A 12,779-nucleotide genomic window follows, 5' to 3' on the forward strand; every position below is an offset into this window, starting at 1 on the left:
GCCCCATCCAGGGTGCATCCTAACACAAGAACATTTCTCAGCATCCCCCCTCCTCTCCTCACTCATTTCTTAGAGACAGAGATCATGTCCATGCACTGACTCAATCCTCAGATTCCAAAGTCAGGAGTCAAGAACTCAATCTGGATCTCTCATGTGGGTGGCAGGGACACAAGGACTTGAGCCACCACAGGCCTCCTCCCAAGGTGCATATTAGCAGGAAGCTGAAATGGGGAGCAAAGCTAGGACTTGAACTTGTGATGTGGGAGTCCCAAGCAACGTCTCCTTTTTGCTACACCAAATGGGCTGCAGTGCTTGGCTCTTCTGATGACCTCACTGAGGCTGCAAGACTTTGAGTAACTTGTCCAAGGTCACACAGTCAGCAGAGGGGGGCCTGGGCAGGATTTAAACCTAGGTAGCTGGCTACAAAGTGTGGCTCCAGGCACCAGCCCCCTGCTCCACACTTCCCTGGTGCCTCTGGATGCCTATGATGTCATCACCGAGAGGCGCTGATCAACTGAGAGGCAAGTACCTGCCAGCCACGTGGTGAACCACTTGGAACCCAACAGGAAAACAAGAGTGGCTGGGAGGTGGGGAACATCTGGGGTAGAGACGCCGGGACCCCAGACACCTCAAGCACTGGGACCTGGTTTAGGACAGCAGCTGGGGGTGGGAACGGGAGGCTTTATGGATCCCCCCACTCTCACAAACATTTGCTACCCACAGGTCTCAGGTTCCAGAGCCTGACCTGCCGGAGCCAGTCTTGGGGCAGGGTGGGGGTGGGACACAGAGGTGGCAAAAAGAGAGATCTGGCTGCAGCCTGGATGTCCCTCAGGGTGGGATCTGCTCTGCCGGTGGCCCAGCCGCACTGCAGGGGGATGAAGCTGTGATGACAAAGCCTGATGCAGGGCTGTGGCATTGACAGGGCCGGGCCAGAGCTGATTGTCCCGCAAACAAAAGAAGCTGTGAGCTGCTTGCGCAGTGCACTGACCACAAGGCTGTCAGCCAGGGGTCTGGGAGGGTGCCAGAGGGGAGTGGGGAGCCCACGGGGGCCATGTGACTGCAGCTGCTCACTGTACGCCCACCCAGGACTTCCATCACTGAGCAACCACTGCCGGCTCAGGACAAGCGAAAGAGCAAGCAGCCTGGGCCGTGCCTGCACACGACAGGCCTTGGTCCTAATCTGGCAACAGTTGGGTGCTGGTCGGGGACCATACTGGCCCAGGACCTCAAGTGCACTTGAACTTCCTACTAGAAGTGGCAAAAAGGGCTGGAGGGAGGAAGGGATGGCTGGAGTGGGAGGTATTCACAGGACACTGAGGCTGGCTCAGGCGCTGCAGGTGTATCACTGTTCTTCATGGTCCCTACTTCACAGAGGAGCAGAAGGCATCTCTCTCAACTGGTGTAGGGCAGCACTGGGCTCCAGTTCCCAGCCAGTGCCAGCCCTGCCCCCAGTGCCTCCACAGCCTCCCTGAGCACTCGGCCGGGGTCTGAAGCCCACTTTTCAGTACACTCGGGCCCTTGCTACTTCGTTCCACCCAGCTCTGGGCTAGGGCAGCCAACAGGCCGGGGCCACGAAGCCAAGCAGGCTGGGAGTGACCAGGGTCGAGCCAAGCTTTCTGCAAGACGGGTCTTCTGTAAGTACCACAGAGAGCCTGACCCTGGTGCAGCGAGGGGTGGGGCTGGAGAAGGAGAAGGGGCATCCCCTGGGGAGGGGGAGGCAGGAAAGCAGGGAGAGGGCAGGAGCCTAAGGGACAGTGGAGCAGGGAGCGTGGTGGGCACAGTGCCCTGGGCACCAGAGCCACAGATGGCCTTGGAGCTTCATCTCCTTCCTGCCCTTCCCCTGCCTCCTCCAGGCCGCCAGGGGAAATCCACCCCAGGCGTGGTATAGGCCTCAGGTCATGTGTGGTCCTATCTCCTGCTGCTGCAGGACCTGAGTCCCACACAAGGGTGTGTGGTCAGGAGAGTGGGAGGGGTTGGAGGACACACCAGCCCCATCTCCCCCAGGCATCCTGCTCCCAGGAGAGGTGGCCCTCCTGGTACCCAGATGACAGCAGGCTCACTGGTGCTCTATGTGGAGTCTGGGCTCCTGGGCCCTGGCAGATCACGTGGTTCCAATGTCCTTTCCCTCTTTCACACCCTTCCATTCATACTGGGTGAATGAGCCAGCATCCCTCTACTACCCTGGAAATGGTGGGAGAAACCTCAGGCTGAGGAACAGGGTGTTTATATTCTCTTCTGATCCCCGGGTGCAGGGCATGCAGCTGCCTCCTCCCTGATCTGCTAACAGATGCACCACGGTCCCACTTTGGCTCTGGGGAAACCACTGCCTACCCTCTCGCAATCTGAGGCTGCTGCTGCAATGGGCAGGCGGTCCAGATAGCTAGCTGCTGCTGGCCACCAAGTCCTTTCCAGATGGGGGCAAGGTAATGCCTTCTCTGGACTGTTGTGGGGCTTGAGTTGGAGCTGTGCCATATGCAATGGGTGGAGCTGTGCCATAAACAATACACTCCACTGCTAACAGCAGGGCAGTAAACACAGGGCGTCAGTGACAGGTGAATTTCCTTCACTCCAGAAGTCTAAGGCTTGCTTAGCATGGTTGGGGCTGAGTCGTGGTCAAAGAGGGTCCCTCCCGTTCATGTTCTCGATGAGGCAAAGTAAGGAGAGGGGTAGTCTCACATCAGGGCAGCACCAACTCATGTCCCTGCTGCTGGCTCCAGCTTCCACTGCACTGGCCAGGGCCGGGGATCCAGGGGCCACCCAGCTGTAGGTGAGGGAGAAGGGTCAGGTGTTTGGTCACACAGGCTGTCTTGTGGAAGAGGCGGACAGCAATGGATGCCAGACCAGCCCACCCTGAGGCCTGCTGTGAGGTGCTTTCTCTCTCTGGACTTGATTCTTGATGGGGAAGGGTGATGTTTGTGCCTGTTACATGGGCAATACAATAATGATGACTATTCTTGTGTGTACACAGTGTGTCCTTGAGTGTGTACACACATACTCTACACAGGTATCGTTTTTGCTTGCACTCTCTTAGGCAGGACCTAAACTCTTTCTCACGGACAAGCAAAGCCTTGTTGTGGTAGAGGGAGATGGAGCTCCAAGTGTGGAATTGAGCCTCCCAGCTCCCTGCACAGTTTGATTTCAGCCAACTTGTTCCACCTGTACAAGTCCTTCACGCAGTGGGCTGATGTGTGGCTTGCTTCAACTGTGGCAGAATCTGTTATCAATGAGGCCCTCATGGACAGTTCTTCCCTTTTATTATATCTGCCCCCCTCAATCATGAATATTTGCAGAAGCCGGAGACATGTGTCCCAGCTGTGCTTGCTGTGACATTTGTTACACCAAGAGCCCTGGAGGTTTGTCTGAAGTCACCTTCCATCCACGAGGCCGGTACAGAGCCCAACAGTGCTCCATACTTCGTCTGTCCACGTCACACTTCTGAGCACCTGCTGCATGCCAGGCACACGGCATGCCACAAGATGCAGAAGTATAGGCTTTGGATTTAGCCTTTTTCTTACCAATCACTTGGCAGGTGATCGGATCTGAATGTCTGTGTCTTTCCAAAATTCACAAGTGAGAATCAAAACCTCCCCAGGGTGTAGGTATGAAGAGACAGGGCCTCCGGGGGGTGGTTCAGCCCTAGGGGTGGGGGTGCATGGAGACCTGGTACCACATTCTCGCTATGCGAGAACGCTACAGCCCCTCACCACATGGCACATCTGCCCAGGCCTTGATCTGGGGCTTCCCACTTCTGCAACTGTGACAATTAAATGCCCATCATTTAATCTGTGATCATTTATAGCCACAGCTCAAGCAGATTGCGACAAATAGGAAGCCAGCTAACAGATGAGTAAATTAGTGCAGAAGGCGCTGTCTGGGTGCGGGAGGGTCTGGAGTTAGCTTGGTGGAATGCTGTTGGAGGGCAGAGACAAGCACCCTCTTGTCCAAGTGCACATAAAAGCATCTCATTTAGGGAAAGAGACCCAGGCGAGATGGTGAGCCAGCCCCAGAGTTCTGTTTTGCTGCTGGCTCCCAGGCTCCCCTTTCTACTCGTGCTTAGAGTGCCCAGGCCTGGCCTGACCTGACTCCACCCCCACTATTGGCCCCACTGTGCACTAGGCTCTGGGCTCCCTACCTTTGCTCATTTGATCCCGGTTCAGATGGCAAGCTGGAGGAGGGCAGGAGATGCTCCCAGGGGCAGGGGGACTCCTTGGCTGAGCAGGGGAGAGAATCAAGCCAGGCTTCCCACCCCCACCCTCAAACCCCCCAGGGGATTAGGGTTAACCTTCCCCTTCTTGTCTACCAGCTCCATGAGAGGTGAGGGCAAAGGTGCAGGTTCATCCGCATCCCCGTTGCCAGGCTTACCACAGCCCACAGTCAGTGAAATGATAAATGACAAAAGTGAATTAATAGGGTTGGCTCGATTGTCTAATCCTTTGCTGACACCCCATGTGGGTGCTGGTTCATGTCCCAGCTGCTCTACTTCCCATCTAGCTTCCTGCTTGTGGCCTGAGACAGCAATACAAGATGGCCCAAAGCCTTGGGATCCCGTACCCTTGTGGGAGACATGGAAGAAGCTCCTGGCTTCAGATCAGGTCAGCTCCAGCTGTTGTGGCCATTTAGGGAGTGAACCAGTGGATAGAAGATCTTGTCTCTCTCTCTGTAAATCTGTCTTTCCAATAAAAATAGATTAATATTAAATATAAGAAAGGTGAATGAACACTGTGTGCAGAACCTCATGCCAGATTTAGAGAAAGTCTCCATCAGCAGGAGGCCGCACAGGTGGCATGTCAACATGCAGGGATGGTGTGCAATGCCAGGTTAGGGGGGGTGGGCCTGTGTATGCCCTTGGACAGCCACATGGTGACTCCACAAGGTGACCTTTGCTGATGGCTGCTTCAGTCAGTGTCACCGAGTATACCCCGGGTTGCCATGACAAAGCACTATAAGTCAGGTGGCTTGCCCCAGCTGGGTGGACACCCCTTGCAGCCCTGGAGGCTGGGAGGCTGGGAACTCCGCTGTCCTTCATACACTCCTTCCTGCTCTCCTGCAGTGGCTGGAATTCGCTTGTTAGTCTTTGATGTGCATAGGCTTGTATCTGCGTCACTCAAGTCTTGGCTTTAGTCTTCCCATGGTGTCCTGTTCTGATGCTGTCATTATCTTCTCACTAGGACACCAGGAACACTGCATCAGGAATCCACCCTACTCCAGGATGACTTCATTGTCCTTTAACGAAATGACACCTACAAAGACCCTATTTCCCAACAGTCACGTTCTCAGCATAAGCTGCAGGGAGAGACACGACACTGGCTGGGCAATGCTGCCCAGTGTGACAGAAATGGCTTTTCTGTCTCATGTTCGTCACTCTTAAGGGACATCAGGTGAAGTCTTAGCACAACCTCACAGCAACCAAAGCTGGTAAGGTTGAGCCATTTCATATTGTCCCAACCTAAGGTTTTGCATTCTCTGCAGTATGAGAAGGAGGTCCAAAGACCCACACACGGGCTCTCCTTCACTCGTGGGTCAAAGCTAGTCATGTGGTCATTCTGCATGTCAAGTCAGAGGGTCCTGGACAAGAGGGGGGACCTGGAGAACACTAGGGAGGCTTTCCTGGCCACCACTGGAAACTGAACTGTTGTGTTTGCCTTCACATCTGCACTCTGATGCCTGCTAGGAAATGGGGCAGCATGAGTGTGTTTTGAATAACGAAGTGGCAGGGAGAACAAGGAGATAGAGGGGTCATAGGTCATATAACAGGGATGCCAAAGGTCATGAGTCATGTCCAAAATCTTGGGCATATGAAAAAGGGACCTTTGGGTTTCACTTTTCTTTCTTCAGAACCCAACTCAAACATTTTTTAAAACTTTTATTTAATTGTTTATTATTTATCAGAAAGATAGAAATCTCCCATTCTCTGATTCACTTCACCAATGTGTCCAACAGCCTGACCCAGAGTAAAACTGGGAGCATGGAACTGAATCCAGTCTCCAGTGAAAGTAGCAGGGTCCCAAAGACTAGAGTCACCACCTGCTGCCTTCCAGCTGTGCGTGAGCAGGCAGCTGTAGCCAGGACTGGAGCTGAGACACAGTCAGGCACTGGGCATGAGATGAGGGTGCCCTAGGCAGCATGGGAGTCGCTGCACCCATGGCATCGCATCATGTGACATCAACAGGTATCACAGAGGCTGTAAGGGGTCAACACTGTGGCCCTACCCTACTGAGAGGGACACTGAGGCTTGGCCAAGTTCACAACCAGAACTTGACTGAACAGAAAAAGGGGTTGACCAGAGCCATGACTATCTCACCATCAATTAGCAGCCAGAGACAGATTCCACGGGAAGAGGTAACAGGAGGAGCAGGGTGTGAAATACCCTTGCGAAGACACAGGCTTTCAGGGAAGGGCACCGCCCATGGTCAGTTTTGCAATCCACCACAGGAACAAACCTTGGAGCCCAAGAATAGTAGAGCAATGAGGACAGCCCGGCCGCACCCTGGTGAGGCTTGGGGACTGACGCCACCCTGCAACACACACTCCCAGAAGAACATCCTGCTGAAGAAAGCAGATTGCTCTACAAACATACTCCCAAAAGATCACAGAGAGGGGTTTAAAAGGTAAGTCTACCCTGGTGCAAAAAAAAAAAAAAAAAAAAATTCATACTTCCCCCCCACCATAATCCACCATGCACAATCCACATTCTCTAGGAACGTTTTGCAGATCAATGCATATGCTTGGATTTCAAAAAAATATTTGCCCCAAATACACTTGGAAATATTATGTATACATCACTAAACAGGAAAACTGGCTGTAGCATTACAAATGCCATTTCCTAGGCAACCAATCAGCAGAAGAGAGTAGCCAGACAATATCAAGAAGGGCAGGAGGAGGTGCAGCGGTCAGCTTCACGCACCAATGGGAAGCAGCTGGGAGCAGTCGCTGGGAGGCATGGTCTGGGAATATCCTCAAACCAGCAACATGCAGATCCCATGTCCCAGGAGACACGCTCCCCAGTCTGCACCAGCTTTGGGTGAGAGAGTAGCAGCATATGGTTAGGAAGAACCTAACCACAAACCATCCTCCAAGGGCTGGAGGCATCAACACCAGCACGTGACACTATCATGGGATACATACACGTAACATAGACGAATCTGGAGCATGTAGTCAGAATGTTGCACCCAGCAGACATACTTACATTTTTGTTCATTAAAAAAAAAAAAGAATATTTGTTTTTATTGGAAAGGCAGATTTACAGAGAAGAGAGAAATATCTTCCATCCACTGATTCACTCCCCAAGTGGCCACAAAGGCCAGAGCTGAGCTGATCTGAAGCCAGGAGCTCAGAATTTCTTCCTGGTCTCCCATACAGATGCAGGGTCCCACAGCATTGGGCCATCCACTACTGCTTTCCCAGGCCACAAGCAGGGAGCTGGATGGAAGTAGAGCAGCCAGGACATGAACAGTGCCAATATGGGATCCTGGCATGTTCAAGGTGAGGATTTAGCCACTAGGCTATCACAACAGCCCTATTTTTGCTCATTTTTAAAAACGTATTTATTTTACTTGACAGAATTAGAGAGAGATTCCGTCTGCTGGTTCAATCCCCAAATAGCCACTGTGGTCACAGCTGGGCTGATCCGAAGCTAGGAGCTTCTTTCAGGTCTCCCATGTGGGTGCAGGGTCCTGAGACTTTGGGCCATCCTCTAATGATATCTCAGGCCATAAGCAGAGTTGGATGGGAAGTGCAAGAGCCGGGACATGAACCAGTACCTATGTTGGAGGCCAGTATCACAGACGGAGTGGTCAGTTACACAGCCATGCCAGCTCCTGTTCTTCTTTTCAATGTATTTATTCACTTGAAAGTTATATAGAGAGAGTGAGAGACAGAGACACAGAGAAAATGAAAGGGAAATAAGAAGAGATTTTCTATCCACTGATTGACTCTGCAAATGGTCACAGTAACCATGGGTCAGGCTGCAGCCAGGGGCTTGGAACTCCATCCAGGTCTCCCACTTGGGTAGCAAGAATCCATACACTTGAGCCATCTTTTGTGACCTTCACAGGAACATTAGCAGGGAGTTGGATCAGAAGTACAGCAGCCAGAACTTGAACTCTGATATGGAATGCTGGTGTCTCAGTTCGCCACTTAGCAGCAATGCCAACCCCTAGATTGCATTTTTAGAAACACGAGAATATACCCAGTTTATACGCATACACATGGAGCTACCTGCAAGAAGGGGGTACAAATGAGACTGGGGGGTATGTCTTAAGGGATCCCAACACTACCTGTAACATTCCATAGGTTTTGGAAAACTTAAAGCTGTTTTTCTTGGAAAGGCACATTTATATAGAGAGAAACAGAAAGATCTTCCATCCACCAGTTCACTTCCCAAATGGCTACAATGACTGGAACTGAACCAATTCGAAGCCAAGAGCCAGGAACTTCTTCTGGGTCTTCCACACGGGTGCAGAGTCCCATAGTTTTGGGTTATTTTCCACTGTTTTCCTAGGTCATAATCAGGGATCTAGATGGGAAGTGAACCAGAGCACATATGGGATCCTGGTGTTTTTAATGGGAGGATTAGCCAAGTGAGCCATCGTGCCAGCCACCCTGATTCCCACCCTCCCCTCCAACATTTTATGTCTTTAGAAACTTGGGGCAAATATCACAATGTGCCTACTGGGGATGATGGTTGTATGGAGATATATTATCCTGTGCACCTGTCTGATACTTTTCATAGCAGTCCAAAATAAATAAAATTAGGTTAAGCACGGTTCACAGAGCATTCCTTGTGGTCTGTGCTAGAGTCCTCCCACCAATCCTTGTATCCCTGTGCAGAGGAAGATGATGCAGGGACCACAGCTCTGCATTGGCTGTGGCTGCTGAGAGCCCAAACAGCGTTGGTTCTCTCTCGTGAGTGTGTGTTCTCTGACTTGTCTGCAGGGGATACGCTGTGCCTGCATAAGGAAAACAAACAGTGCACAGGGGTGGTCGGCTCTCCAGGCCACAGGCTCCTCTGGGGCCTCTGCGGGGTCCCCACTTCCAAAATAGATCTGCCCTCCGACCTGGCAGATGCATTCTTGACGTCCTGGCACAGCGCCAGACATGGGCTCAGCAGCAGCTGACCCCACCCCCTCCCCCAGGCCTGAGAAGCACGAGCAGGGCTGGCGGCCCAGGCTGTACACAGCCCATGGGGTGCCTGTCCTCTGTTCTGTCCCCTCAATCCCTGAGATGGCAGAGCTGGGACATTGCATTGCAGAGGGGACACCGAGGCTTGGAGAGAGAAGGTGTTGCCAACAGGCCCCACCGGCTCGGATTGGATGCCAATGTGCCAGCTGATTTGAGCTAAACCCCCTGAATTTGTGAGCCAAGCTCTCTGACAGCTCCAGTGGAAATAGCACTACTTCCTGCAGCACCTGTGGCAGCTGTCTGATGGACATTCTCCTGCCCAGAGGCAGAGGCCTTCCAAGGAGAATCACGACAGCTAGCAACACGGAGCAGTGAGGCATGACACAGTAGTCTTGGGATTTAGGGGTGGACAACTTCTCCTCCTACCTCCCAAGCCATTGCATGCTCCAAATGCGCCCACAACCACACACCGGATCCTCTTCCAAAGCTGGGCCACTTCCCATGGAGCTATGGATGCTGGTCTCTTGCCCCTTGAACTTGGATGGGACTTAGCATCTCCATGGCAAGCGCAGAGGAGTGGACCTGTTTGGCTCCTGAAGCTGGATTGTATGAATTGATGCTTTCTGCTTAACTCCCTCTCATCCCAGTTCAGCTGGGCTCTAGGACCCTCCGAGGAGAGAACTAGGAACATGTGGCCCTGTCCCCAGGGGCAGCCTGGCCAAGCCGCTTGAACAAATAAATGCATTCCCTCTGGGAAGCCGAGGGGGCTGACAGCCCCTGTGCTCCTCACGTCATAGATGAGGAAACAAAGCCTTGTTCAACAAAGTCAACATAAGGGTCCGTATCAGGGGTGTGAGACCCTGCTCATGGGCTGTCTCACAAGTGGATCCCCAGCTGGACTCAGAGCCAACCTTGCAGCTGAGTGGGTCCCTGGGTTGGGGGCAGTGGTGAGAGGAGGTGGGGGACACACAGCTGCTGTCTGGGGCCACAAGGCTCCAGGCCCACCTTGATGCTTGCCCATGAACTTCACCACTGTCCTCCAGGGACACTAACATCTCCAGTATGACCAGCATTCACACAGCTTCCCACCAAGGCCTCACCCCATGCTATTCACGGCCCTGGGAGATGGCCAGGCAATGACCAGGAGCAGCTCAGCAGAGGAGCCTTGGGTCTTTCCTGCTGGCACCCTCAGTGGTCACCCTGACTGGTGAGACACAGGGATTAGCAAAGGAGGGCCAGACTGTGCGGATGACGGCTGGAAGTGGTGGTGGGCTCAGGCCGTGGCCACTCGCTGCTTCCAGAAACATACCCTTTAAGGAACCCAGGGTGACCAACAGCCCTCCAGGAATAGCTGTCCATTTGCCACCTGATCTGGGAGTTCAGGAAAACTGAGTATGACCTTGGCAAAGGCTTCTCCCAGGTCCTTGGCCCCATCTCCTGGTGTGCATATCATCCAGAAGGTGCTAACTGACTGAGTGTCCAATTCAGGGCCTGTGGGGTCACTGTCCAAGGAATCAGCCTCGTAGCACCAACGAAGCCGTGAGGTGAAGAGGAGGGGTCTGTAACATGGGCTTCTGATGGGAGCTGAGACGTAGGCAGGAGCTGGTGTGAATGGGCATCAACACCACAGCAGCTGGAAAGGGGAGAGGGGAATTCCCCTGCGTGGGCTGGAGGGCACTTTCCAGAAGCCACTGGGCATCCCCAGGCATGCCCTGGCTTGTTTCGCTTTTTTTTAAATCTAATGTACTTATGTATTTGAAAGGCAAAGTTGCAAAGAGGGAGACTCACTGATTCACTCTCAAAATGACTGTGATAACCAGGAATCTGGAACTCCATCCAGATCTCCCAAGCTCCAGCGCCATCTGCTGCTGCTTCCCAGGCGTGTTAGCATGCAGCTGTATTGGAAGTGGAGCAGCCAGGGCTCAAACCAGTGTGCTTATGAAATGTTGGCCTTGCTGGTGGCAGTTTAACCTACTGGGGTGCCACAATGCCATCCCTTCTGCCTGCCCTCATTATAACTGTGACCTTTTTCTCCACAGACACAGGGTTTGCATTCCACAGGGACAGACAGTGATGAAAATGCCACAGTGATGTCCTAGGCCAGGGCATGACCACATATTGGGGTGTGTGTACCCGGCAGGCACCAGCTGTAATAACTGGAATACTGATAAAAAGTGGAGTGAGGGTAGGTGGACAATGGTCTTCTGGACAGAGAAATTAGCAGGTGCAAAGGCCCTGGGGTGCGCAGATGGGATTGATATGATGTTGCAGAGGTTGGCAAGGCTCAGGCAGGTGGGGCACGAGGCAGAGGGCTCTTTTGCCTTCATTTCTTCCCCTGTTGATGGATAAACCTATTTCCGCTTCCATGTTGCATTGAGTATGATTCTAGGACCTGTGTCTAACAAAGTCTGGACAAACGAAACTTTCAGTCTTCCCCAGAAGGTTAACCACATCCTATGCTGGGAGCTCCCCCGGATGCCAGGCACCGATGTGGACAATGACCAAGATGGGGGCATGTGTTCTCACCCACTGCCCCCAGGGGGCTGAGTGGAGGCCACGGAACTTGGCTTAGGGAAGATGGAGCCTTTCCAGTTCTTTGGTTCCAGACTGAGTGGCTGAGCCAGCCTCACCCTCAGGACTGGGGTCAGGGTTCTCTTCCAGAAGGCAGGGCCCACCACAGGCTGGGCAGTGGCTCCTTTTCCCCTTCCTGCCATAGCTTCGCACCTGCTGGAGCGGTCTCAGTCCCCCGGATGAACCCCTCATTTTCCGCTGTCCCCAAGCAGCCTGGCCCAGCTCAGGATCTGGGAAAACAAAGGAAAGAAACAATAACCCAAGAGCCAGGGAGAGGAGTGGGGAACCAGGAGGCCAGGTCAGCCCACTCAACCCTCTTCTGGGCCCTTCCCACCCGGCAAACCATTCCCCCTTACCCCCTTGCTCTGGGGGTGTAATCCCAGGGAGGGGCTGAGGAGGGGAGAGGCATCCGAAGCATTTAGTGGCCCCCCACCGACTTCCTGCATGATGACAAGGGTGGCGTCATTTTCCTCTTTCAAGAGGAAATGAAGGCACAGAGAGGTTAAGTCATTTCCCTGAGTCACACAGCTGGTAGGTGCTGGAGCCAGATTCCGACCTGCCCAGCTGAAAATCCCCGGCCCCTCCCATCACCCCACTGGAGTCCCACACATTTCCTCTGTGCCACAATGGGGTTCACCCACGAATCAATGTGGAGACCCCCAAATTACCCACCCCAGGTCTGCTAGCCAGTACCGGGGGGGAGAGAGGGGGATGGTGGGAAGAGTTGAGGTAGCAGCCACGTAGGTGGGGAGGCCGAGGGCTTCACTAACAGCTTAGGAAACAGGCTTGTAGCATGGGAGCAAAGTGAATTAATGCAGGTTCCAGAAGCAAGGTTGACCCAGGTAGGACAAATCCCTGGGGTTCTTGGAGCCAGACTCCTTTGGCTGGGTTGGAGGACCCAGCTGGGAGCCTGCCACACCTCAAACTCCTCTCCCTGCCCCCCTCCCCAGCCAATTGCTGCACATACCCAACAGTCTTCCCCAGGGCTCAAAGCTTCTCCTGACTGACCTAGCTTCTAAGCCAGGCTGCCCCATCTTCCAACTCCCAGCTGTGCACCCCCTTCCCTGGCCCTGGAAAGACCCTCTCCG

This window comes from Ochotona princeps, chromosome 22, assembly GCF_030435755.1.
Source record: "Ochotona princeps isolate mOchPri1 chromosome 22, mOchPri1.hap1, whole genome shotgun sequence".
In the NCBI taxonomy this organism is placed as follows: Eukaryota; Metazoa; Chordata; class Mammalia; order Lagomorpha; family Ochotonidae; genus Ochotona; species Ochotona princeps.